The sequence below is a fragment of the Geospiza fortis genome, unplaced genomic scaffold (assembly GCF_000277835.1).
Source record: "Geospiza fortis unplaced genomic scaffold, GeoFor_1.0 scaffold281, whole genome shotgun sequence".
NCBI lineage: Eukaryota > Metazoa > Chordata > Aves > Passeriformes > Thraupidae > Geospiza > Geospiza fortis.
Window position 1 is genome coordinate 2,648,257 of NW_005054340.1, and position 27,397 is coordinate 2,675,653.

At 40.3% G+C, this 27,397-nt stretch overlaps 1 protein-coding gene across 4 annotated transcripts in view; it reads left to right on the forward strand.

Annotated features, from left to right (window-relative positions):
• The window catches only part of FBXL7 (F-box and leucine rich repeat protein 7), a 131,950-nt gene that overhangs the window by 77,535 nt on the left and 27,018 nt on the right, over nucleotides 1-27,397 (forward strand). Inside the window, exon 1 of one of the 4 annotated variants that reach the window (XM_031058257.1) lies at nucleotides 10,711-10,771. The exons of the other annotated variants lie outside the window; for them this stretch is intronic. The gene's annotated coding sequence lies outside the window, so the exon portion shown is untranslated. Of the gene's footprint in view, nucleotides 1-10,710; nucleotides 10,772-27,397 lie in introns of those variants that run through there. 4 annotated transcript variants of the gene reach the window in all.

Genomic DNA, 27,397 nt, shown 5'->3' on the forward strand with positions numbered 1-27,397 from the left:
TCCTCCTTTCATAACTATTTCAATAAAGTGCAGACAAAATTAACAAAGGATCACCCTGTCCCTGTTTGTAAATGAAAACAGGCATCTCTGAACTCTCAATTGTTAAGGTATGTACAGCATTTGCATAGTATAGAGTATTTTATTCCTATTGTAGGACTACTTTTTGCAACCTCATTCTGGGGGAGATTAGCGTGGAAAACTGGGTTTAGGTTTTTTTTAGGAGAAAGAATATTGCTTTTTTAAGAAGAATTAAAGTAAGTGCAAAAAGGCTTTGAAGATAGTGTCAGACATCAGTCTGATACTGATTTCTGAAGAACTCCAGAGTTATTTTGTCAGCATCATTCACCCCTTTTTTTTCTCTCTCTCCCTCTGTCCTACTGCATCCTCAGCTGAAGTCCTTCTGGCCAAAGGGCAAAAATCAGTCTCTGCTATATGCTGACAGAATTGACAGCCCATCAAAGACAGTATGAAAATCCTTCAAGTGTTCAAAATTCTTCTGTCGTTACTTAGGCTGCGGCATGGCGTCTCCATGGCAGTTTCCATTTGCCTTCATACTCTCAATGTCAGGTACTCTGAGCCTCTGGGAAGGGCCTGTACTGCTCTAGCAGCATGGAAAAGGTGCTGCTTTGCATTGCCAGAACCTCAGATAAGTGTTCCCACTTCTGCCAGAGCTGTGGATTGGCAGTGGAGATATGTCATTGCTTAAACTTTTTGAGGATGAAGTTATTAGTTAAACTACCAAATTAATTAAGTCATTGAGCCTCACCTTAATGGTGTATCTTTGTATGTGTCTTAAGGCAATGGATCATCTCACAAGCTCAAAGATGCTGTCTTTCATACTGTTAGAGTCTTGTTTCACTACTTTTGATGTATTTTGAATTTCTGGCTTTATTTTTTCTGACTTTTCTCTTACTATTTTACTTCTTTACTCATCTTCATGTCTGTCACCTTATATTTTTGCTTCTTCTGAAGTTGCAAGTAAATTTTTTCACGAATGGTTTATTTTCATTATTGTAGTAAGAGGATATAAAACCAAGGTATATCCACTGCAAGTTCAGGAACCTGGTTTTAAACCAGATGCTGTGTTGGAATGGTGAAGTGGAGAATAGAGCCCAAAATAATGATTGATTTTAATTTATTGTAATCATGGGATTTTTTTTTTCCAAGCAGCAATTTTTGGATGAAAAGTGCCCAGAATGTCTGAACTGACTCTAGCATTACAGCCATCCAAAACATCTATAAGAAAATCCAAACCAACTCAAACGTACTTGTGTTTTAGTGTTTCATTATAAACCCTTTACTCAGCCAAGGTTAGTAACCCTCTGAAAACCTGGCCAGAACTGTGAGGAATCTAAGAATGAGAGAATCTAGGTCAGTTTTTTCTTTGTGGATGGAAACATGTAAAACTTGATGGGTTTGTGTGGTTTCAGCTTCTTTGCCATGCAAAAATTCAGAGTTGCATTGAGCTCCAAGTAAGCTGGGCACCTAAAATGAGTAGCCTGCTTTCTGCATCGTGTCTACATGGTCCTACCCCTTGTCTAAGCTGATTTAGGTTCTACTGCCTTGCACTGGGGCCCTGAAGAAGAGGACAATGCTCATCACCTATCTTCTTTATGGCACACAAAGACGTCTGTAATTGTAGTTTTTTAGGGCATTATTTCAGGTAACAGGGCAAATGGGAGAGATAACTAAGGGCAGATTTTCCAGGAGAGGACAGTGAGTTGACTTTCCCACTGGTTGTGCTGTCTGTTGCAGTATATGTTCTCCAGGATCACAGGGTATGGAACTGGAATTGTCTTTGAGCCATAATGACTGTATAAGCAGAGAGCACTATCCAGGCACATGAGTGAAAGGATTTTCTGTCCCCAGCAAGGAGTGATTGCTTATCCCCAGCCTTGACATGTTCCAGTGGCTCTGAGGAAGAGAGGGAGAATATGCCCAGTATGTATGCCTGGCTGTGATCTGGGGCAAAAGCTGTTCCTAGCTGACGTAGTGGAACATTTGATGTCATCGAGCATAAGACTTGGTAATATTTATTGTAGTCTTCATCTTTAAGTGTTAGCAATTCATTAATGGTAGGTAAGTTCATTCCCAGAAGGGCTAAACTCTGGTGATAGAGAACCCCTTTAGTGCTGGTAGCCTGTTTCCTAGTTCACATGGTAATCAGATCTGAAACAAGCCTAGTGGGAAAAATGTAGGTGGAAAGGGTGTTACCTGCACCTTGCCTCGTACCTGTTTGGTCCTCTCCTGTTTGAATAGGATGTCACTGACTTTCTAAATGAAGTGGATGCTCAGTGGAGGATATGCTCCAATCCCAGCTGTTCTCTTTGGCCTCCAAAGGCTTGTTGTGGGCTTTGTCGTGTGGCCTTCTGTGAGGAGAGAAGATCTTCTCTGGCAACTTCTCAGTGATGGTAAATCTTTACTTTTTAGAGGCTTCTATTGTAGCCTCATTGTAGCTGGGAGAACTTAAGAAGTTTCACAATAAAAATGATGATTATGAAAGCAGTCTTTCAATCTGGAAGACTGGATCTGGACTTAAAAGCATCCAATATCATAAATCACCAGGATAGTAGACAATTCAAAGTACCAATTATGACCAGAATTATTTTGGGTACTGTGAACATTATTAGTGATGAAATTCCTCTGTTGCCTAGCCTGCAGAAACTCTTAACAGGTTTTTTGTTTATTTTGTGTGCATGAGAGGTTGTTTAGTTTCTCCATTTGGGTTTTTTTTGGTACATTTAAAGCAAGCTCATCTTCAGTGCTTGTGCCAGTCGTAGTCATTTGCATACTCATAGGACAAAATGAACAGAAATACCTAAATAGAAATGCATAACATGAACATGAAATGAGATTACAAGACATTCTGAGAAAGTAGGACTTTTTTTCAGATGGATATAAATCCACTTCATAATAAGAGTGGTGGGTTTTTTTACCTGTCTCACAAATGTAGTGGGGGAAATGGGATATGGGAAAAGCAAAGTGTAAGAAATGAAGGGACACTGAAACAAAGGCTGGTATTTCTAATTTGGTTCTCTGTTTTGTGAGCTCCTAAGTAAATGTAGGAATGGACAGAACAAATCTTTGTTTGTGCATGCAAATTAGGAAGAGAAGAATATGCTATATCTTTGAGCTTTGTTTGAGTATTGTTTCCAGCTTAAAGCAGCTATCCGCAGAATTAAATTCTTATTAGTGAGGATTAAAATTGTTTTAATAAGGCCAATTACAACTAACTAGGAATGATTTGTAAGGCAAAATACAAGAAAAAGAGGTGGCAAAAAGGCTAAAAAGTCAAGCACTTCTGTCCTGACCTTACCTGCAGAAAAAGGAACAGATCTGATTTTCATTCAGACTTTTCAATTAATTTTATTTTAATTTTTTCCAACATATTGCTATTTTATAGAGGTGGATACTGGACCTACAGCTTGTAGTCAGTTTCCAGGTTGCTCTGGTTGTGAAGGTGTGGAGAGATTGAACTGTGAAGTTTTTTGAGGTCTATCAGCCTGCCTTTTGGAGTGGCCCCCTGCTCTTTTTGCAATTCAAAAAGCAGAATTTCCTGCTTGGGCCTGTCTGCCTGGTCATGCCCAGACAAGCACACACAGCTTTTGCATTGCAGCAAAAGTGCATTACTCTGTGCCAGGTTCTCAGAGTCCCACAGGTCCTGGGAGTCAGTGGAAAAGGCCATGAGGGTCAGAGCAGGGTAATTCAAGCCACTGGTACCACTGCTTAAGGCTTTGAGTGGAATGGCACTGTGAAGTGACTGAAACATCCCATCAAGTGCTGTCTGGATCATTGTGTTATGCATTATAGACATTCTTTTCACTCTCAAATGCATGTACAAATAAGTGAATATGAATTCACATACAAAGAAACTGAAGCTTCCCATTTACCCTCGAGCTAGTGCTCCTTATTTCCCTGAAGTGCATACCAAATATCTCACTGGGATCTTCACCATGTCTTGGTTCTGTTGGGGGGTAGGGTGTGGTGTTGGCATTCAAGTACTATTGACTCCCTCTTGTGGCTAACTTAAAAAAAGAGTAAAAACTACATCAGTGATAGTTCTTGTATTGGAGGGGGTAATTTGCTGTCATGGTTTAAATGCCTGTCAGATGCAGTGATTTTTCTGTATCTAAAACCTTTCTAAGTGCTTCCCTTGGATGTCCTTTAAATATTTAACACCGAGAAGGGAAGCAGAATATAATAAAAGGCTGCAATTAGACAGTAACAGTTTATTACAGGTACAGTTGGTCATTTGTGTTTAGGAGGTTTCAATGCTGGAAATTTGTCTTCTGGGGAATGCTGGCTCTTAGCAAGCAAATAGTTCTTGCCCCTCCTTCGCTTCATCATCAAAAAATTTCTGCATTTCAGTGTTTTCACATTTAATAAACATAAATATCTGTGTGTGTGCCCACGTACAGAGTCATTGAAGGCAGTTGCTTACATTTCTGATCATGTTTTTAGTATCTCACCAAAATTTTCACTTCCACAATCACTCAGTTGCAATAGAAAGTACAACTGCATGGTCAGTGATTAGAAGATTACCTTCAGATTTTTCTAATGAAATAGAAGCTTCACCTCTGGTTCAGTGGCCAGTACCTACTTTCTTTGTTTTCTTGCTCACATTTTTTGGTATCCAAATATTAGCATTTCAAATGTTACATAATACACTGTTGCAAAATTGAACCTGTAGCTACCATTCTGTGCATTAGACTAACAATAACATTTTTCCCCATATATCCCCCATTTTCATTAACTTCAGATAACACTAAATTGGAGGAAAAGGTCTATGAAATTGCTGTGCATTTATGATGTATATTTGCCTTGTTTTGGTTTTTTTCCTCTCTAGAAACTTATCACAAATGTTATTATTTCTAAAGTAGATTTTGTAATTTAGGATATCCAGCTATCTGATCTCTGTTGCTAAAGGCTAATTTTATCAAGTGCCTTAGTGGCCTGGCATGGCTTTTATTTCCATCACAGCAACATGGGAATCTGTGCTCTTGCTAGCACATGTTCCCCAGCCTGTGCCAAGGCACTTCTTCACGTGTCATTAAACTACATCATCAGATATTTAATGACTAGATTACACTGCCTTTGTTCTTAAAATAAAGGATTAATCCCCCTTTGTTCATCTGGTTTTAGAAACAGTTGTCCCCAAGACTACAGAAAGTTGTTAAATGAAAAGCTGTGCTGGTTGTAACAAGGCTTTTAACTTTTTATTTTTTTTCTGTAGGCCATTTAAAATGTATTTAATGTTAAGTATGAAAAGAACAGGATTTTTCCTGTTGTCTTCAGGACTTGCTTAAAATACAGTAGACAAAAAATATTTAATAGAACTCTTAACTGGAGTCACTTCATTTAGCATAGTTTAACTGCAGGCTTGATCATGGAAATATTGAAAACATGGAGATCTTGGTCTTCATTCATCAAAGATCTGATGATGAACAGACATACAAATCTTTCTTAAGGCTACTCATTATTTCAGTTTTAGTCTGGAGCCTTCCTGCTGCAATTCTTTTGTTTTGTTCCATCAGAGCAACCCTTCTCTGCAGCAGTGCCCACATGCAGGTAGATTGTTGCATTTGATCCAGCTGGTGTCTGCTACTCACAGACTGGTTCTGAAATTTGTTCGAAGCACCTGATCTCCCAAAACACATCCAAAACTGGTGAGACCCGCAGAGGTGAGGGGAGCTGGGAGTAGACATTTACTCCTCTTACATGTTGGGCAATACTGCTGCACTGCACCAAATGCACCATTCCACCATGTGGCTTGGACAGCCCCTGGGTCATGTCTCTAGTTATCAACATTAAAAAGTGCACATCAGCTGCAGGGCACAAAAATACAGCTTTTCCTTCTATTTTTTTGATTTTTTTTTTTAACTCATTAGTAGCACCAAGGAAAGAATATCACCTCAGTTGCCTAAACACTTTGGGTTGTGCTTCCCTGCCAGCTGACTTAGGGATCCAGATGAAAATCTTCCATCTCATTCCAGCTGACCAGAATCCATGTGGAGCAGAACTGCAGGTCTGTTAATCGACTGACTCTGGCAACTTACTGATACTCCAGGGGCTGTAGGAGACAATTGTTTATTGTTTTTGAAGGATTTTGGGTGTTCCTTAGTGTGCAAAAGGCCCTGTTGCTTCTCCCCTAGAAACCCCATTCAGGCATATTTGCACTGCTGATAGTGCCCAGGCATGTGGTGTGAGTGTGAGCAGTGCACTGAGGTGAGCAGGGCTCCTTCATCTTCTTCATCTTCATATTCTTCTTCATGAGCCCTGAGGCCTCCTTATCCTGTCCAGCAGCAAACCACATGTTCCTCTAAAGTGCTGCTCCCACTGACAGACCCCTTCTCTGTTGGAGAATGCTGCTCCTTTTGAACCAAGGGGCAGCACAAAGTGCTGATGCTTCCCCATGTCTCACTTCAGCTTGGGAAGCAAATGTAAATAAGTTTCTAACCACACTAGAAAAAAAAAATTTAGCAATACTTGCAACACACAAAATTGGTTTTGTTCTGAAAAATCTATACAGCTTTTGTTGCTCTATGCTGTAATACATTATCAAAATTAGAAAATATAAAAAACTGTTTTCAGACCCCAATATTTAGGGAATATTTTTACATCTTGTTAAAATATGAAAAAGGAGGAGTTTAAACTTGCAAAAACTTGTCTTTCTTTTACTGCACACTTAGATTTTCTGTATTTTATAGTATTTAAAAGTCAGTGGGAGGTAAAAATTAACCTCATATCTTCAAAGGCTAGGTGTTTCTGCCTGACTTCTAAGGCAAATCTAGATATACATATATATATATGAGGTAAATTCTGATTCATCACCCAGGCTTTAGATGGTGTAATGCTAGACAAGCCATTTAAATGCCCAGCCAAGTTATAAAGTGGGCTTTGTCACATCTGGGATTAGAATAAATGTTTCTGGCTTTCTGCTGATTATCCTATCAAAGTAAATTCTGATGCCTTTGACCTTGATCAGTAATTTCCTTAATGCAGCAGTCTCTTGGGCAGTAATAGGGAAACATCCATTGTTCTTGTCATATTTTTGGGTTTGGTGGTACAATTTTTTCCTCACATGGCTCAACAGTATCACATACTGTCTCAAACTTTGGCACATGGAAGTTCTGTGGTACAGGAAGAGGCCTAGGCTTTAACAGCATGTATATTTTTATATTATTGAACTGCAATGTCTTAATTTCATGCATCAGGCTGTATGTTTTTTCCTTTTTCTTGCTCCTTTGTAAAACTCTTACATCATTCTGAAAGTGGTCAATTAAAGACCTGCCCTCCCTTTTGCAAACTGGCTTGTGCTGTACAGATTTGTTTGATACAGAACACAGCTTTTGGAACTATTATACACATAATCAGCAGGGATATGTTTCCCCCAGCTCTTTCCTGAAAAGAAAGTTGCCAGATTATTTCATAGTCTTTTTTTTTTTTTTTTTTTTTTAATTTGGATTCTTCAATCTGTCCCCTGGATTCTGAATAGGTGAAGTAATTTCCACATGCAGATGGTTCATGCCTTTATACACGAGCCTGCTTTTCCCTTCTGGATTCCTACAAGCAAATTAACAAGTGGAACTATGAGCCAGTGACTAGCCAGCAGTATGCTCAGCCTCTCTAGTCTCTTCCAGACTCCTGCTTTGCTCAGTCAGTGGTGCTGGGTTGTGCTCCATGTTGTGCTGGCAGGGAGCTGGCTTCACATGGCTCCTTCTGGCTTTGCACGACATGAGTGGAGTCTCCATTTATTTCCTATAACTGTGAGTGCCTTCAGACACAGCCCAGCCTCGCTGAGGGATGCTGTTGTGTCTGAGCAAAGCTCCCCAGAGTGGAAAGGGGTCCCAAGCTGGGTGCTTTCCCCAGGTGTTGGGAAGAATGGAGGTAACAGCTGCAGCCTGTCAGGGAATGTGCATAGTGCAAAGCATTTTCACTTTTCTTCCCCATACTCCTTTCTGTCATAATTAGATTTCAAAGTTTTCATTAGGTTAATTTGATATCTTGGGTACTGTAATTAATAAATGTGTTGCTATAAAGGAAGTCCCATGGATATTATTTTATATTTTGTAAGGAATATGTTTTATATAATACTATATATATTTAGAACTGTATATATGTTTATAACTGTAACTATAATATTTAGTATGTTTATTATATATAATTTTATCATGCATTATATGTTATAGATATAATTTATAATCAAACTTCATGCTTGATTAAAAAGCCAGCAAAACCTCATGCAAACTAGATTTAAAGGCCAATCAGTTCAAGAACTAGGAGGTAATTAGGTATTTGTCTATTCCATTTCAGTAACTTTTGTGATAATAATTAATCAAACAAGTTTTACAGTCATGTAATAATGTATTTATATAATTAATAATTTTATAAATACGTATAGATAAATATAATAAAAATCAGCTCTCTGGGCTGTTGGTGACCCCTCTGGGTTTTGCCAGGATATTCTGTTAAGATTTGACATGAGACTGATGGGGTACCATATGACAACAGCTTCCTTTCAGCGGTCACTAGCTGTAGGGGCTAGAGTTGCTGCATTTGCTCACAGATTTATGCTGTGGCAGGGGCAGCAGGCTGCCTGTTGGGAGCTGCTGGCTCACAGCCCCCCAACCCCTAGGAAACCTCTTTTAGCAGTGGTGTGATTCCCTCCCCTGCCAGAGGCTGTGGTGAGCTGGCTCCTGTGCCACACATGCGGTGACATCTCAGGCCATGGATGAGGGAGGCCCATTGGCAGGCTGTGGTGTGGTGGAAGGACAGTCCAGAGGAGCAGCCTCCTTTTCTGTGTGTGAGTTATGGCCCTGGTTGAGTGCAGGGTGTGTGAGCAGCCACAGCTCTTCAGACACTCTAGAATGGCAGCCTTGCACTCACAGAGGGGAAGGCAGAGCTCTGCATGATGAGATGAGAGGATGCAAATTGGCTGAAGATCATCTGGTGTATTCTTTGCTGGGTAAAAAACTGGCTGGATGGCCAAGCTCAGAGAGCTGGGGTTAATGGAATTATATCCAGTTGGTGGCCAGTTACCCAAGGGTGTTTTCCACTCCTGTGGCCAGTCTTGTCTAATACCTTTATCCATGACGTGGACAAGGGTATCGAGTTGCACCTTCAGGAAGTTCACAGCCAACACCAAGCTGGATGGGAGTGTTGATCTGCTGGAGGGCAGGAAGGCCCTGCAGAGAGTTCTGAACAGGCTGGAGTGATGGGCTGAGGCCAATGGTATGAGGTTCAACAAGGTGAAGTGCTGGTTTCTGTCACAGCAACCCCAGGCAGCACTACAGGCTGGGACATGAGTGGCTGGAAAGTGGCTCAGTGGCAAAGGACCTGGGGGTACTGGTTGATAGCAGCTGAACATGAGCTAGCATGTGCCCAGGTGGCCAAGAAGGCCAAAGGCATCCTGGCCTGGACCAGCAATGATGTGGCCAGCAGGGCCAGGGCAGTGATTGTCCCTCTGTACTTGGCACTGGTGAGGCCACACCTCAAATTCTCTGCTCATTTCTGGGCTCCTCACTACAAGACAGACCTTGAGGTGCTGGAGCCTGTCTGGAGAAGGGCAACAGAGTGGTGAAGGGTCTGGAACGTAAGTCCTATGGGGAGCACCTGAAGGTAGTAGGGTTGTTCTGTCTGCAGAAAAGGAGGCTCAGGGGAGGCATTATTGCCCTCTACAAGTGCCTGAGTAGACATTGTGGTGAGGCGAGGGTCAGTGTCTTCTCCCAAGCAGCTAAGTAATAGGACAACCTCAAACTGTGCCAGGGGAGGTTTAGATTGAATATTCTGAAAAATTTCTTCACGGAAAGTGTGGTTAAGCAGTGGAACATGCTGCCCAGAAAGTCATGAAGTCGCCATCCCTGGAAGTGTTCAAAAAACAGACAGACATTGCATTCCATGATATGGTTTAGTGGGCATGGTGATATTAGGTCAAAGGTTGAACTTTCAATGATCTTGGAGACCTTTTCCCACCTAAATGATTCTATGAGTACATGATCTGTTTTGAGAATGTTTTGGTTCCTGCAACCAAATGCTCCAAGTATTGCTGAACTGCAATGCAAATTAAATAGCACTCATTCATTTTTCTTTAAAAGCTAGCAAATTAAATGATTAAATGGGAGATGCCCTCCTTGTATGCTAGCTCTTGCATTTGGCAGTTGAATAATAGGGTAATATATTGCTTTCTTTTCCCCTCTCTGTCATTCCTCTTTCATTCTTTGTAGTTACTCAGGGACATTGCTTAAGTGGTTGGAAAGATGGTGGCAGAAGAATAATTTTTCTTAAAAAGTTGAAACAAAATATCAGCATAATGTTAATTACTTCCAGACCTAACTGGTAGTAATTCTAAAAGAAGAATAACTCTTTGAAGAGGTTGCAAAATAGCTTTCAAGTTTCTATAAATTTACTCATTTCTCACTGCAGAAGGGTCTGTAATGAGTGCATGGACAGGCAACACACACCTTTACCTCCTTATGTAGCAGCATAAGACTGTTTTAGAGTTCTAAACAGTTTTAGAGTTCTAACAATTTTTAGAACTCTCAAAATCAGGTAAAAGAAATGAGTGGAAGGAATCAATCTCATAAATTGTTCCAGAGCTTCATTGGATTTTATGGGTTTTTTAATAAAAATAATTTTTTTTCCAATAAGAATGTCTACTGCAATTTCCAAATGTTATACATGATTATATGTTTTACATCCAAGGTTGAGTGGTCTTCTATCAAATCTATCTTTTCCTACTGGCACTTACAAACAGTAATCCTGGACCTCCTTGGTAAGATAAATATCCTCAGCTGCTTGAATTTCCTAGTCTGCTGAAATATGTTTTAGTCATTCTTGTGGCTCTTACTGATCCCTCTCCAGTTTTTCCATACAATTTGTGTTGTGCACTGCAGAACACAGTGGTATGCTAGCCCAGCTTGTGTTAGTGCCAATAGAGACAGTGTTTTCTTCCTGCCTGGTGTTTCCTTATCCACATAGCAAACCCCAACTCTGTTGGGGCTATTCATGGAAGATGATAATATTGGGCTATATACTTTTTCCCCCATAAAACAGGGATTAAAATCTAGTACCTTTGCAATTGCCTTCTGGTTGAACAGCAGATACCTTAAATTTGTGTATGTAAAAGATACTTGTCTTGTATGTGTCATGTAAGGGTATTTGTAGGGCTTCCTTACTGGATTGTATTCCATGGGCATCCCCAGAAGGGTGTTACAATATATGAGAGGTAATAAATCTTGAATCCTTATGAGGCCATTTCCAACACCCGCTACCTTGTGTCATGACAGAGACAGGGAACTTTCAGAATTAAAATCAGTGGTTTTTCCTACACATCAGAGAGCATGCTGGTGTGTCATGTTTTCATATCCCACGTGAAGTCAACTGCAGGCAGCACTTAGTTTCATTTACACCTTTTAGAAATGTTTTTGGTTTTGACCAGCTGGAACAGACAGTTGCACTCACTTGCATCTGCACTGCACAGACTCCAGGACAGAGGTGAGCAAAGATCAGATCACAAGTTCCTGAGCTGGATCAGGGGCAGCACCTCAGCTTTACCTCATTTGGGCCTTGAAGGACTTGCAGCACCTGAGAAATGGGTTATATGAGCTTTGCCAGGTGGGGACTGCCTCACTTGCTGTCACAGTACAATTCACTCTCTCCTGGTGTATGTGGATACTACCTCAGTGCATAGGCATCTAAAAACATAGGAATTCTGAGCTTACTTGTTAACAAGTGAAACAGACACTTGGAGCACAATAGAACAAGGAAATAGATGAATGAGAGAGAATTGGCAGAATACATCAGTTTTTCTTTCCTTAAACCACCAAATAGTTTTTTAAAAAGTTTAAGTGAAACTAAGCAACCACATAATAATTTTTTTAAAAATAAAACCCATATTTATTGCATTTTTTGGATAAGCTGTATCTCCCAACAGGATTTAAAATCTTTCTTACCACTGACTTATTTGACAGTTCAGTCACAGTTTGGCCATGGTCTGATCAATATGGTTAGCCAAGAGCACCACCAGCCTGGAGGACACTGATGATACTTGATGCCTTAATAAACAGTCTGAGGTCTGTGAAAGGAAATATAATTGAGAAATTTTTTATGTCAATACAAGCATGGAAAATAACCCACATTGCTTAAAGACCTTGTGCAGGATGAATCATAGCAGTGCTTAAGTCTATTACATGGAGCTGAGGAGAGCCTGCCTGGCAGCATTAAGTAGTCAGGGATGGAAAACAATTGGATGCCACTGTCAGCAAATGGAGGTGAGGTTGCTGCTGGTTTGGGGGGTAACAGTGAGCAGTGTCTTCCTGATGCAGCTTTGCAGCACCCACATTTCTGTGGGCAGTGTGCTTGAAGCTTCACAGGAGGGATTTGTGAGGAGAGGTGTTTTATTTTTTGGAGCAAATAATATTAATGGGTGGGAGGAATACATGTTTCTAGATGCACAAGCTGTTCTGTAGATCCAAAGTAGCCTGTAGCAGTCTTCACAGTTCATTAGCAGTTTAACAGCTGTGTAGAGCGTAGATAGGGCTTGTTGGTCCAGCCACCTGACAGCAGGAGTGATGAGTGACTAAAGTAGGAGGAGAGGTGGACAAATACAGAGCTGTGTGGAAAACAGCATGACCTGAAATTTATACTGCCTGTGGATTGTGGAGAGGCTTTCTGGGAGAGGGAGGAGGAGTTGGAAATACCTTAAGATCATTATTCCTGTTGAGTCTGTAGAGGTTTTATTTGCTTTTTGTTTTGGGGTCCAGTGGAACATATATGAATTTTTTTTTCCGGCTTTTCTTCAGACTGAGCAATCACTAGGTTGTTTGGGTTTTTTTCCCCTCTGGTAGCTGGATTTTTGGTCTTTATCAACTATATGTTCATTCAGGCATCTGCTGGCTGGGGTTTCCTACCCCAGTTTCCCAGAGGGCATTTTGCCCACCAGATGACCTGTACTGCTTATTGGGAGGTGCAAGCCTCTGCTCCTGTCATGTTTCTGATTGTGTTGCAAGGGGGATTTACCGTCATGGTTGTGAAAGTGTTTCGGAAAAAATGTTAGCCCAAGAGGTGTTTAGTTCCTTTATGACACATAGAGTTTAAAAACATTAATACATTTCTGATGTTCTATGAATTTAGCAAACCAAAGGCTTGATTCAAAGTGTTGTTAGAGATGGGGAAAGGTTTGAGGCCAGGATTGTTTGTTGTGGTTGGACTTAGCTGAAGTGAACTGGTGGTACATCACTGCTTTGCCAGTCAGGGGTCAAATGTCCAATCTGCTTCTGCTTGGCCACCACCTCCTTTGGGTTGTGCAGGGATTGTGCCAGTACTTTGATGAGCAAATTTAAGCCATTTTTTAGGAATGCAATGCACATAGTTGCTTTTCTGTCTTCTTCTGTGGAACAGGAAGGTAAAATGTCACTCTATGTGATAAATAAGCAAGCTAGGTACTTCGATTTAGGAAGTACCATTTCAGATACCCCTTAGCAGTGATCAAGCATGTTACCTACCTCTCATAAAAAATGGGAACTAATCTGGCCCAGGAGGGTTGTGCCTTGCACCGTACTCTAGGCAGAAGACTGATTGAGCACTTGAATGACAGGATTGTAGCCCCCATTTTTGCACACAAATAGTTCAGTTATTTGATGGACTTGAGGATGGCACATCCACTTTTTTTTTTTGCTTTCTTCTTTTTGACCTGATAATGCTGTACATAAAGTTAGTTGGTCCTATTGACCAAGAGAAGGACAATGGATGCAACAGAGCCTTCTTCACAGCATCAAATATGGAGAACTGTTTGTAACAGGTCCTGCATTATACTGCAGCATCTTTAAGAAAGCTGGTGAAATTGACCTGTCAGTAGGAGGACAAAATGTGATTTCATGGCTTGAAGCTCCACTCAGAGGTGGAAGAGTTGGTGCAAAGATACCGTTTGGTTCCACCTGTGCCTTGTAGGATGGGAGCCTTCAGGTCTAGTTTACCAAAGATTTGGCCCCATTTTCTCATTTAATTCATCTAGACATTTGTCAATCCTTGATCCTTGGGGTAAGTTTTATACTGAATATAGGCCTGGTTTCAGTTACAGCATTAAATAAATGTGTCTGTGTTATCTGCTTACATGTCCAATCCAAAAAGTTCATACAATGGACTGCTTTATAGGACAGTAAAGATTATTTGGATATAATGTGAAGCTTCATTCTGGAACCCATTCAACAGTGTAGAACATGTGCTTGCTAAATAAGATTGGATTTAAGCATTTTGTGCTAAGCTTTTTTGTGTACATTTTCTCTTAATTCTCAGAAGCAATTGGGATTTTATATACCAAGTTTCAAGAAACGGAATTTAAAGATTATGAGTGTAACTTGAATTCTGTTGTAAATCATGTAATTTTCTTTGCAGTCACATTTAACATGGGAGCATATTTTATTCTAAAATGAGAAGGAGGCAAGAGGGAAAAGACTTTATTAAGATTAAGGAAAAGATGGCAGAAATTATTCCTTCTAACAGTCATCTAAACTCACTAAACAATTGAATTTTTCTGTGAGTAGTGAGGAGTCTGGAGTAGATACATGGCAACAGAATGACTACTTAGGTATTTCTCCCTGTGGGTAGTTTGCAGTGGTTCTACACTATTCATTTAATAGACATTTGCTGGGGAACAAAAATATATTATTTCACATATCTAACAGGCCTGCAGAGGCTGAGAGTGGTTCAAAATCTATACCTTCATCTCTTTCCCAGTGCCTGCATATTCTGTTTTTGAAAGCAGAGGTTAAGCTCTGGAAATCCTTTGCCAGATGTCCGTAAGTACCCTCATGTTAGCAGTTTCATTGTCACAAGGTGGCTTTCCAAAGGTCTCTTTAGGTATTTGATTTGTGTCTTGTGTCCTGTCTCATTCTTCCTTCATGTATCCCAACTGCAGCATGTCTCACTGGTGAGGAAGGCACAATGGCTGTCATTGCTTGCTTGAGCTCGTGACAGCAGAGTTACGGATCTCATCTTTCTGCAGCAAACCTTGGGTTTCCTTGTGATCCATGGCAGAAAACTCTGTGACATGATGCAGAGCATTACATCTATTGATGCTTCAAAGGGCTGCTTTTGGCCTCTTAAAGCTGGCCTCATTTTGGCTGCTGCACAGCACATCCCACCTGGGGTTCACTGATATGGTTCTTCTGGCACGCAGGAGCAGAGGCTGTGGCGCTGCCTGCCTTCCTTCCCCAGGCGTGAGCAGAGCCAGGCTGCGCAGAGCCCGGCGCAGCTGTGTGAGCTGGGACACCATGGGGGGCTCCAGCAACCACAGCATTCCAGCAGTTCAGGGGAAGATGGGCTTACATGTGCAGGCAAATCAACCCAGCTGACAATGTGGAGCGTCCTGCATCTGGCTGGGCACTGAAGGAAATATGTCTTGTAAATCTGTCCTGTGGTGTGGCAGGTTTGCGGCATCGAGGAGAGCAGAAACAAGCTGTCCTTGAAGTAATTAAATGTTCTGCAAATAGCGAGAAATCCTCTGGAACATTTTACCTCGTCTGTCCCTTGGAGCTTGCGTTGAATCCTACAGAGTTGCTTTCTCCAAGAGTAATTTCTTTCCGTTCCTTAATGCTCCTGTTTCTGGAGAGCCTTTCTGTCCCCATATACGCCAAAGCAATGCTGTTGTAGTTCCTTCAACTTGTCATATGGTTTCCCTAATCTTAAAAGAATGCAGAAACCTGCAAGCCTGTCAAGTTATTGGAAGCGCTGGAAACATGTGTCTGAGTCATCCAGAAACTCAGGTAATGGAGTGGAGGAGTTTCATGTTTTTCTTTCCAGAGGATGTGCAAGGAGTTGGTTTGTGCCTGTGCAGTATACTTGCAAGATCAGCAATACAATCAATACAATACTTTGTGAACAAGTTTTTTCTGCTTTTAGAACAGTTTAGCTTTTAGAGAAGGAGGATGCAATTGCTTTACATTTTCCCCCTTTATAAGTACAAAATTCATTTCAATAATTAAAAATTTTCAGAAGTTGTTGTTCTTGGGTGAAATGTACATGAAAGGATTTTATGGCATTACAAAAATGTACATGTTTTATAGCCACCACTCATCTTTGCACATAAATTAGATTTTCCATAGGATAGGTATGGAGTTTAGGGCAGGCTGGTGGGTGCAGCTGCACCAATGTCAGCCTGTAAGACTCTTTTTCAACACTTTTAGAACAAGTAGCGAGACAAAAGTGCAGAAGATTCAGTAACAAAATTATGTTTCCTGTGAATTTCTTGTCCACCATTATTTAGTGACAGTCCATATAACTGTGAAGATTACCCTTGTATATAAATGGCAGCTTTTACTTCCCTTCCAATGTTTATGTATTTTGGCAAAATCTTAACCTTACAGAACTGGAGCACCTCGTCTCTCTTGTGCTTTATACATAGTGCTCATGATCAGTCTGGACTCTGCAGGGACAGGAGAATTCTTTGCAGCAAAGTTGTCTTCAAACTTGCACTTGCAGCCCTTGAGTTTCTGTCTTTCATTACACTCTTCAGCCACACAAAGTTGCAGTTGAAAGTCAAGATTTCTTTTTTTCCACACGTTGGTGGAAACATTACAATGTCAGAGCAGATTATGGATGCGCTGTCATTCTCTTCCCCATGCCCCACTGCAGAAGCTGAAGCAGCTGTTTATGGCAAGTCTGGGTGTAATCTCTCAAACTGAGCATGCAGAACTGGAGGCTCCCAGAAACCTGAGAGCTTCCACTAAGTGTGGAAAGCTTGGCTCCACACAGAATTTCCAAATGGGCAAAAGCTCTTCCATGTGTTCTTGGGAAAGAGATGTAAATAGCATCCCTGAAAAAGTTAATGATGCGCTAGCCTAGCATATAAAGTTTGTGGAGTTGCCTTTAAATATGCTAAAGACATTACAGCTTGAGAAAGAAATTAGTGTCTGGCAAATTATATGTTTGCATGTAAAGAACAATAGTGTCTTTAAACAGAAAGCATACTTAAGGGACCAGCCAGGCTGTGCTTATTTGTGTGCTGCAAATACTGTGATGAGGGCTGGGAGGAAAATGCCTCAGAGCATTTCTGGAAATTTCAATGGAAATACTAGAAATAAGTGCTGAGTGTGATAGTGTGTAGGAGAAAAGTGTAGAGCATTTTGGACACTTAAAGCAACCAAAGAAATAAAGATCATATGAGCAGGTTGTATCACAACAGTTTTCTTTTCACCATTGGATGTAATTTGCACCATCATCTCAGAGCAGTGTGACTCTGAAATTGCCACTAACCCAAGTTCCAGAATAGCATTCTGGACAAATTTTAGTATTTCATCTCTTACATTCAGATATGGAATCTTACAGTAACCAAAGAGGAATGCTTTCCTTGGTCAAGAATTTTCCTGGAACTGAGGAGAGTGGAGGCATCAGTCCAGTTTCCAGCAGAATCTGACATTTTCATTGGCATTTTCTATCTTATTTAGGGCATAAAATATTCCAAGAAGCAATTGAGCAAACATTAAAAATTGAAAATGAAACACCTGATTTTGGTGCTAGGATCTGATTAAGTTGTTGGTCTTATAATAAAGTTTACTGTTTGAGAGACGCTATTAAAGGTAAAATTGAATTTTCACTGCAAAGTTTATATGATCATGTTTATTAATGTTGCTTTCCCTAGAGTCACTTACATTTTGCTTAAGTAAAATATATAAGATGTTAAATGCTGGTCTGGCTGGATTAAGGCAGTTACGTGTTAGAGTCCTTTCCTCTCCTCAATTGCATTTTTATGAAGATGAAATGTTCCTGTATTGGAGCAAAGGCCTAAGTTCAGGAAAACATCATAGTCATATCAAAATAGAGTGAAAACGGGATAGTTTTGCCCACTCTTTAGTACAAGCAATGCTTTCAGAATGCTCTGCAGTATGAATGAAAATAACAGAATTTGAAGAATTTGCAAATATAAATGTTGAGATCCAGTTTCAAGCATGTTTACATTGGCATTGGGTGGCTCTTGTGTAAATATATAAAAAAATTTAAAACTTATTAAATATTTCTGTATAAATGCTTCTTTTAGGTTATCACATAAAGCTTGAGTCTGAATTATTTGAAGATACATCACATCATAAAGCAACACAATGTCTAAATTTTGAGCTGTTGATAATTTTGTGAGCTTCTAAGTCCCTGGGTTTTGTTCTTAAAAAAATAATAAATTAGCTCTTCTCAACCTTAAACTCTTGATTCTTCCATATTTTCCTTCTTTGATATAATATGACTTGTTAAAAAAAATTGATGCTGACAACTAAAACTCTGAGCATGCCTCTTTAAAGATATTATTTTAGTAAGAATAGAGCTGACTAGAACTGCTGTAGACCACCATCCATACTGCTAAAAGGTACATGGAAGAGTCAGACTCCAAGAGCTGCCATGGCATTGTGTGCAGTGTCTTTGTTAGATACAGCTTTTGATTTCAAATCCAGCACCTCAGATCACACACCTTTTGTCTTTGTTTTCCTTCTTTTTTTGTCTGACAAGGAAAATGTTTTCCAGACTGAGAATGTTTTAGGGTGGCTTTCTTCCCCCTTTATAATTTTTTTCATTTTTCATTCATTTAAAACTGGTTCATAATTTCACTCAAGCCATTCCAGGGTTCATAGAGCTGTTAAAAATATTTACTACATAAGGTGGGGAAGCATCTGCTTTTTTCTTCACTCATTTTGTTTCTCCAATCTGTTATGCACCGTTTCCCTTCTGAATGTGCTATAAAAAGCCTATTAGAATGTAAAGAAGGGAAAATATAAAGCAGCAGCACAGATCTCCTTTTGATTTGAGGGATTACTAAGGATGGAAAGTAACATGTTTCCCTGAATTGTGAATTGGTTAGTCTCTGTGAGCTAGGAGGCCTGGGTTCAGAGAAGAATTAAAATTATAAATGCTAAAAAGAGGAGAGGATTTTGCATGAGGTAGGAGAAACTACCTCAGAAACTGGGGGAGAGCATGAGTGAAGCTTGATGACCTACCTGCTGCAAAGAAAGAAAAGGAGATGTGTCAGTGATAAGACTACAGCTGTAACAATGACATTCAGCATCTGTAACCCTCAAAAGAAATTAGGCAGTGTTGTTTACTATTCCATAATCCATTCCCAGCCAGGATCTAGAGGTATGGTAAGCATCTCACATAAATGTTCTGAAGCAGAGGTCTTAGTGGTGCTATGAAAAATGAGGAATATTGTGGAAAACACTACAGAAGATTAAGACAATAGCAAGAACTGCTTAGTGTGAGATCTTTCAAAAGATGTACTGAAGAAGAAGGGATGGTCATGGAGAAGAAGGGATGGAAAGCAAATAATACTGAGCAGAGTTTTATTAATAAGCACCCCATTAGGGTACTCCCTTGCACAGGAATTTAAACTGAGTGGTCAAGTGGACAGCAGTCTTTCAGAACTGCCAGAAGTAGCATGAAGCTAAAAAGATGAAACTAGTCCAATGAAGCAAGCCGCGATAAACAGACTAAATGGGGAACTATTTACAAATAGCTATGCAGAATAAAGATGACCAGTGCCTTAAACTGAAGGGATGAGGCTAAAGAAAAAGAGTGACTCAGAAATTAGAGGAAACTTCTCAGCATTGATTTTTTTTCGGTAATTAATTAATGGCAGGTAAACTTGTGACATTCTTTCCTCAGGTATATAAAGATATATTCTAGATCCTTCTGTGCTTGTACTCCCGGTGTGTTGGCAGTGATCTTTGCTATCACATGTAGGACTGCATGGGTTAGATCCACCCTTGCAAATGAGAAGGGCCAACCTACAGGATGGGGCTGGCCAGGTTCTGCCCGCTCTACTGGGCAGTTGAATGCCTCTGCAGGCTGGCCAACTCTTAGAATCATGGTGGAGAAGCTTTTCTTCAGAAGGTTTGCATGAGGAAAAGTGAGGATTCAGTAAAGCTACTTTTATTTTTTACTGAAGATAAGTTGATTAATATTTTCATGCTCAATATACCTCCCTTGACAGCAACATAGGTCTTTCTTCAGTGTACAGCTGTTCTTTGAGTGTTGGTAATGCTGCAATTGTCAGCCCAACCATGGTGATTTGCCTCACTTATAATTTATTATACAAATCATTGAAGGGATTTGGTGCTTGAAGGTGATTTTTTTCCATGTTGTGGCAAAGTGCCCCCTTACTACAGATACTGTGTATCTACTAATTCAGACTGAGCATTGAAATATATTTGTAATTCCTGTCCTGATACTGTCATGAATGTCTTTGTTCCTGCTTAGTTCACTTCCCTGTTTCTTATGCTCTTGCTGTTCCCTACAGGTGTTTATTACACTTAAAAACCTGTAATAAAGTTGTCAGATGATACCTGTTCCTTTTCAAATACCCTAGGGGAACCTAGTTCTTAGCTTATTTATATGCCTCTTCATTGTTCCTGAAGTGCAGCAGACTATTTTAGAAACAGCTGTAGTGTTGAAAAAAATGTATTAAATATATGAAAATTGAACTCCAGTGAACTCTCTGCATTATGTCTTTTGTTTTGCTGCTTTTTCATTAGGTTGCTTTCTTGCCTTCTTCCTCTAACCAAACCCTTTAAAAACACCTTGGTGGAGTTTCCTTGTTTTATTAATTACAGACCCGCTGTGTTCTCAGCACTGCTGTTAAAATAATGTTTTTGATAGATTTGCTCGTTGTTGCAAAGGTGACCTTTCTGCACTGGCAAAATTTTTCTTCCTTCCAGGAAGCATGAAAGCATTTGTGCAGGCATGCACTCCCCTGGCTCTCGGCACACCCTCAGCCGCTTGTGCTGCTTTATTAGCAACCCAGCTCTAATCCAAAGCAGCACTCACAACTGTGAGGCAGAAAAAGCTGCTTGCTGCTGCACTTGGGCCCTGCTTTGGGCTGCTTGATGTCGTAACTATGTGTGAATAAAGGACTCAGTGGCAGAAGAGTTCCCGAGGAAGATTAATCACACTTTGGCTGGACACTGTTTGGTGTGTGCAATACAGATCACTTCAAGCCACAGAATGGCCTGGGAGCCCTTCTGTGGTGTTCTGAGCCCTTCTGTGGTATTCTGGGCCCTGCAGGGGTGTCTCTAATTACTGCAGAAGCTCAGGTGTGTGCATGAGTGGAGAGATGCTGAAGGGGGAAAAACATATTTTGGGAAAATGCCGCTGCATGGTTATCCGTAAACTGTGCACGAGCACTGGGGATCACTCTTCCTTCCCACACCAGTACCCTCTTCCCTTTACCTTTAGGAGACAACAGCAGCTTTTGCTTCTTCATTCACTGGAAATGAACCGCATTATCCACATCAGGCATTCCCAGGGTGGGATTTCTGTAAATGAGCTACTTGTGTGAGCTGAGCCTGTTCCTCAGCTTCTGTAGCCTCTCATGCCCTGAGAGGGGATGAGAGGCAAAAATAGCTCCCTGAAGAGGGGAGCTATTTCTTTTGTATTACTTTTTTATCTCTGAAAAAAACAAGCAATAACTTTTAGATCCTGATAGTATTAAACATCTTTTCTTGCCATATACCTACTATGGTTCTGTTTACTCATCTTGAGATTTGGATAGCTGGGAAAGTCTTCTCCTTTCTTCCTTGACTAGATTTTACTACCAAGTATTGCCAAATACCAACCATTTTCTGGATGGTTTTGTCCTGCAGGACCTTCTGGGGAAATAAATTTTTTCTTTTTATAACCAGAATTCGTGTATAATACTGCAGGTGGTCGGACGTAGATCACAGCTCTTCTCTATGAGTTTTTACAGGTGGTATTTGACTGAAATGTAAAAAAAATCTGATGAGAAAATGCCGCCAGACTTTGCAAAAGTCAAAATTTACTTGCAGTAATGCTAGCTTGAGCCATTGTCCATTGTATGGGGGCTGGGAAGGTTGTTTTCAAAATTTCAAAAATTAAACTAAGAATTATTCTCATGGTTCTCTGAACTTCAAGAAGGCAGTTATGACAGAATCACTTAGAATGATCTCAGGTCTTATTGGGGAGTTGTAGAGAGACTTGCAAAGTGTTATGGTATTAGCAAGCAAGGGGCTTGCTCATGCACTCCACTCGCCAGTCTTTTGAGTTAAATTGCTGCTCTCATGTGTGTTACCTAGGTCTACCTTACCTTTGCAAGGCTATTGACAGAAAATGCTCATCTCCTGCTATGTTTTTTCCTTCCCTTATATTCAGACATGTTTATTTGGAAGCCTAATATTCACGTGCTCCAGCAATTGGCCGCACATTAATTTTTTTAGTCCTTAGTGCCAGATTGCCTGTTTGCAACTTAACCTTTTCTTGACCTGGTTCACAGCTTACTTTATTGACTTCTGGCCTTCACCAGTTTTTAACCACCATTTGGCTCCAGCTGTTCTTATAAAAGGAGGCATTTAATTTCACCTTCCAGTCAGCCTTAGGGCTTGAAAACACTCATCAGTTTCAATCATGTTTGCAATACTCTATATGGAAGAGATGGCGGCTCTTAACGCTTTGCAGTATAATGTGTTTTCAGTCCTATATTTATTGGAAGTGCTTATGCGGCATTCTTACAGGATTTAAAAATCCACATGGGAGAGGAAGGAGTGAGATTTTAAATGCTGATGGAGCTGATGGATAAGAACTATAAGTATTATGAATATGACAGGAGGTGATTTCTGCAAATGCTGCTGTCCTCCAGCTACAGATCATTGCCCTCTTGTGTCTGTTTGGTTTGAACCTGTCAATGGTTAGTTTGATTTCTATCATCTGTTCTCTTGTGCAAGAAAATAAGTGAGGTATAGCTTTTTAATGTCTCTTATGACTGTACAGGTCTCTATCATATTATTTTTCAATTGTCTCTTCTTTTGACTGAAGAATGTTTGTGATTCAAAAGCTGTTTCTTATTTTTGCTTGTCCTCAACATCCTCCTCTGAACTGCTTCTGCTTATAATAAAGTGTTTTGAGAGGGGGAGACCAGAAGTGCATGCAGAACTTGAGCTGGTTTTTTTTCCTCTGAGGTGATGATTGTGCTTTTCCTGTTTTTTATTTCTTTATGAGAGTTTTGATTTTTCTCTTCCTTGTTTGTTTGTTTGAGACTATGTATACTTGGAACTATGGTGTGTAACTGTCTATTGTAATCCCAAGATCTTACTTGTCAATGGTCAGCTCAAACCCTTTCACTTTATGTGGAAAATTGCCTATTTTTGTGAAAAGTTTATCCAAATGAGTTTTATTTGTACCTACATTAAATTATTTGACAATGTAATGCCCAATAGCAGAGTGCAATTAAGACTTTTCTGCAGTTCTCCAGAGCAAGCCCTCATCTTCACCTCCTTGAATAATTCAACTATCATACTTATTGTTTTCCTATTAAATACATTGTCTAGATTACGTGTGAGCCTATCAAACTGTTTGGAGCCTTCCCTGAATGACAAGTGACTGATTACTCCTGCTTTGTTTTCTGTTCTCAAAAATAAGGAGTTCACTTTTGAGACCTTCCCACTTGTTTTAGCTGCAGGGTTTCTTTCAAGACTTCAATGTAGACATTAATTGAATATCTTCTGGAAACATGAGTGAACTATAGCCAACAGATCAACAGATCTTCCTCTGTCCTTTGGTACTTTTCTTTGTGGTTGAGACTGCTGCTTGCAGTGGTTTTGTTTGCCAACTAACAAGTAACCTTAGTTTTTTCCATATTTTGATCCTCTAAGTGTGCAACCCAAGCCATGTAATAGGGTTTAGATGCTTTCTGACTCAAAGGCCAAGTTAAACAGCTCAGAAATCAGGTGGTTTGTCCTCTTCATCTGTAGCTGGTGGAACTTGGGTAAATTCCCCTCTCCAGCTGGATAGCTTAAAACCTGCAGAAGGAGATGCTGGTATCCACACTTTGCAGTCCAGCAGGATTGTTTTAAGCTGTATCAGTGGGAAGAACTCCAGGTTAGTCTCTGCAGCACAAAAGACCTACTGTGAGCCAGATCTGTATCCAAGATGTATTTGCATTATGCAAGTATTTCCTGTTCAAGATGACTATTAATCAAACCAGACAACTCTTTTACAGCAAAAGCTTTCTATAAAATTCATATTTAGGACATGGCATAAACTTACTAAAAGTGGCTGTTGATGGTTTAAAACAATAACAACAACAAAAATTTAAAAAAAAATTGAGAGAAAAAAAATCTGGTTCTGGAATGTAGAATGGCATTTTGATCTTGCATGAGCTCATATTTATGCCTTTCATAATTAATTAAGAAAATGAGTCTTAGGAGTGGCTGAGGGGGCTGGGGGTATTTAGCCTGGAGAAAGGAAGTCTTATTGCTCTCTTATTGCTCTCTACCACTGCCTGAAAGGAGATTGTAGCCAGGTGGGGATTGGTCTCTTCTCTCAGGCAACCAGTGAATGGACAAAAGGAAATGGTCTGAAGTTGCAGCAGAGGAGGTTTAGAAAAAATTTTTTCATCAAAAAGGTGGTCAGGCACTCGAACAGGCTGCACAGGGAAGTGGAGTCCCCATCCCTGGAGGATTTAAAAGACATGTAAATGTGGTACTTGGAGACACAATTTAGTAGTGGACTTGACAGTGTTAGGTTTGTGCTTGAACTTGGTGATCCTAGAGGTCTTTTCCAACCGAAATTGTTCTGTGATTCTACAGTACTTCATATTTCTGCCTAAAGATAACTGTGTTCATTTAACCTTGGAAAGACGTTCTACAAGAAGGGAAACTTGTGATTTTATTTCAGAGCTGCATTGTTGAGAGTGTGATACATCCTGCAACATGAAAGATAACCTCCTTTTATAACTTTGTAAGCATCAATGACTCCCATTAAAAGATCCCTTCTCATCATATCTGGATATGGAAGCTGTGTTGGGGAGTGTTAGTGACTTTGGTTTATAAACAGAAAAATGTACTTTCAGCCTGCAGGTGTCTGGTTTTCTGCTTTCTGCACTGAAACATTGAATTTCAGTTGATAAAAGTCACCTAAGGGGATGGGTGCCTTGTACCTGGAGAGTAGAACAACCACTGAACTTGAGTCAAAGTGCCTTTCCTGTCAGAGAGTTAAGAATCCCTAATTTAGAAAATGCACTTCAGTTCTGAGGTATCTTCTGATCACCTCTGTTGAACAAAACAACAGCCACTTTCCTGGAAGGTTTTTCTGTGCTGCGCTTCTCTTCTGTAGTGGCTGATTGGTTGTGCAATGACTCTGCCCATCTGCATCCTTCCTTGCACCTCCCAGCCCTGTGTTCTCTTCTGTTGACAGTTCTGCAGCACTTGTTTCAAAAATATCTTCCTTTTCAATTTTTTAAAAAATTGTTTTCCAAGATGAAGTTCAGCTACTCTAGATCTGCCCCATCCTCATCTCTCAGAAGGACCTGTATGGTTTCACACTTGAAAGGACCCTGGAGGATTTCCCCTACCTGGGGCATTTCTTAAAACAGTGTTACTCACAGTGAGGAGGTGTGTGCCTGAGGAAAGGAGGAGCTACATCACGTGCTGCTGTGGTTTTCCAGGCAAGAAAGGTTTCTTTTCCATGATTTCAAAGGCTCAGTCTGGATGTTGCCTTTGGTAGCAGACGGCACGTGTTGCAAATTCTGGAGAGGAAGGAAGAACAGAGGTCCTCAGGGTATAGCTGCCTGGCTGCAGGCCCCAGGACAGTTCAGGTCTTAGATTCTTGTTGGAGTTACAGGAATGACAGAGCTGATATGTGGGATCATTTTTCTGAAGCTGTTAAAGGAAGTCCATCTATGCTTGGTACTTGACACCTCTCTGGGAAGCACTGTCAGACGGCCAAGTGTGCTCGCTTGCAGAGCTCAAATGCGTCTTATGTTGGCAGTATTGATTCTGAAAAGAACAGTCTTACAAAGACATATTTTAGTCTTTTGGAAGATACAGTTTAATCCATTTCCCAGATATAGCATGGTCCTCTTAAAGCCCCAGTGGGATTTTATTTTCCATCTCATCTGAACAGACTGCAGAAGGGCCAGTCCAATGTTCAAACCCTACCCTGCTCTAGAGTGCACAGCGACAGCAAGGTACTTACTACCTGATGTGTACTGTGATTTTTAAATTATTTTTTTAAAGCCCAGCCACCTCAACTTCATGAATAGTTTTACAGATGTATAAAAGCAAAAACTTTATCTATTCCTCCAGACAATTCCCTTGCCTAACTTTCATTTGAATTGAAGCAAGGCTTGATCTCCTCCTCCAGCTCCTTCCCCCATCCAACAGTTATAGCAGAGATTTCCTCTCATTAAGTGAATTTCAGATGGAGCCCACCCTCAAATAAAAATCCAAACATTTTGCTTTATTTTGGGCAAAGTAGGCAGGGAGGCATGTAAAAGACAGGAGAAAGACAAATAGCCTTTCTAAACAAACAAAGGATAATTGCTCTCATAAATGTGGGTCCTCATAATTTAAGAGCAATAGTTTATATACTTGGTAAGCCTTATAAACAGAGAGAGGAGACAAGGGGCCAGAGTTGTGTTCAATAAAAGGTCCAACTCAACAAGGCCCTTGATTGTTAAGTTGTGTATTTTGTGAGCCTCTGCCAAGTTTCCTTGCCAGCAGGGCTGTGCTGAGTGCTGATATCTGCACAGAGGAGTAAGCTCTGGGAGTTCCTCTACTCTGTCCTGGGAGTGGGAGGGTGCCGTGACTGAGAGCAGTTAGGGGCAAAACCAAACCATCCTGCAAGTGGCAGCTCTCTGTTGTGGTGGGCAACATGATATTGTGGGGTTGGCAGGTAGAAGGTTCATCTAAAAAGCCTAAATCTAGAGTTTGTTTATAGTACAGTATATAGAAAATTTAAATGTGTCATGTATTTGCCAGGTGGTTGAAACCAATGATAAAGGCTTTAACCTCACCACAGCCTCTACCAGTTGATTCCGTGGCTTAAGGAAGGCTGGTTAATTTACCTGCTTTGATTTCTCTCTGTTTTTTTCTGTTTTTTTTTTTCCTCTTTTTTTTTTTTTCATAAGATTTCAAAACAGTTAATGAATGAATGTGAAACAATATTCCTGTTAAACAGATTTTCTTGTGATTATTGACTTGTTAGGAGAAGCTTCACAGCATGTCTCAGCTTGGGTATATTCTGTCATACGGGTAAACAAAACTTGAACTGAAAATTTAAACTATTTCAAATAATGAACCTTAGGATTGCCAGTTTTCTCATGGTTGCATACAGGAATCTGGTGATTCCACACTGTGCATGGTGGTGTGTCCAGAGGGCTGTATTTCAGGTCTGCTACCATCTCTAACTGGAGGTGTTGATGAAGTTTTTGTTGTATAATGCATTAGCTTCTTTCCTGAGCACCTGTAGCCTGCTTGCTTTTGCTTCACTTTTTTTCCTGTTAAACTAGAGCTCTTTGTATCTGTGTATTCAGATTTTGTCTGCTGCAACTACTGCCTGTGATGATAAAGATGTTACACCTGGCCCTGGCTGCATGGGCTTTACTACTGGTACTGGGAAACAACAATGCAAC